The 1,229-nt window shown below is 27.5% G+C and overlaps 1 protein-coding gene across 2 annotated transcripts in view; it reads left to right on the forward strand.

Moving 5' to 3' along the window:
• Positions 1 to 1,229, forward strand: part of Clbn (Nuclear export mediator factor NEMF homolog Clbn) — an 85,449-nt gene that overhangs the window by 62,170 nt on the left and 22,050 nt on the right. The gene's annotated exons all lie outside the window — the stretch shown is intronic.

The following is a 1,229-nucleotide window of genomic DNA, read 5'->3' on the forward strand; positions in this document are numbered from 1 at the left end:
ACTAACAACATTGAGTTCATCGTCAAATTTATCTCGATTAAAATTAATAAAATCACAGAAAGTTAATGTCCTAGATTTTTTAGCTTCTGCGATTCGATAACAAAGAAAAATAATATTGTGTTGACGACAGAAGGAAACCGATAACTGTCCCGATGAGACGACTTTATTCAGATTTTTATTATCAACTAACATAATATCGAGCCAGGTATCAGTAGTTATAGAATGACAAGTGGGGGTAAATTTTACAAAAGACAAATTAAAACTATGGAAAAGATTGTTTAATAACTTTGATTCGTAGGAATTTTTTAAAAAATCAATGTTAAAGTCACCATTTAAAACTATGTTATGATATAGAGGAACAAAGGTTTCTAAAATATTTCGTAGTTCCTGATGAAAACTATGTTTTGGTGGTCTATGTATCGTTATTAAAAGGAGCTTATCATCACCTCTTTTGACCTCCAGAACTAAGAATTCAAAAGAAGATGACTGAAGAGTTGATGATGAGAGTAAAATTTTACAAGATAAGAAGGCCCTAGCGTATATACAAACTCCACCACGAGATTTATCATTTCGATAGGATATGAAGAGATTATAATCAGGTAGAGAAATAGAATAATTACTGATCCTCTCATTTAACCATGACTCACTGACACAAATTATATCATAAATATTTTGTGATACAAACCAATAAAAATCAGACCAATGCCCAAGAATAGATTCTATATTTAAATGACAAATATTAAGTTTGCTAGTCATTATAATTTATATATTGAGAAATATATACATTAATTAATATAGCAAATTTTAGTAAACAATTAATATGAATATTTGTTGTGAATATAGATAAGATTTTGTAATGGGTATATATAATAAATTTTAACAAGCGAGTGGTACTACTAAACAAGTATTTTAACATATTTTAATAAGTCACAGAATGAGTACGATTTAAATTACCAAAACAAATCAAAAATGCAATCTTAAGAATATAAAAAATCAAGAGAATAATAATAAAGTTAGCGAAGAAGCGTTCAGTACAAAAACAAAGTATGTTAATGATTAGAGGCTTACATATATTTATTATGATTGAAAGAGATCTTTTACTATTTGGGATTTTACAGAATGCTATTGTGGATATTTTATTTCTGGTGTAAGCCATGGTGAGGGTTTTTGTTTAAAATTTATAGTTTTATAAGGGGCATGTTTATCTAACAAAGAGAAAAGTTTTAAGT

This window comes from Halyomorpha halys, unplaced genomic scaffold, assembly GCF_000696795.3.
Source record: "Halyomorpha halys isolate HHAL.00 unplaced genomic scaffold, Hhal_1.1 Scaffold385.1, whole genome shotgun sequence".
NCBI classification, from domain to species: Eukaryota; Metazoa; Arthropoda; class Insecta; order Hemiptera; family Pentatomidae; genus Halyomorpha; species Halyomorpha halys.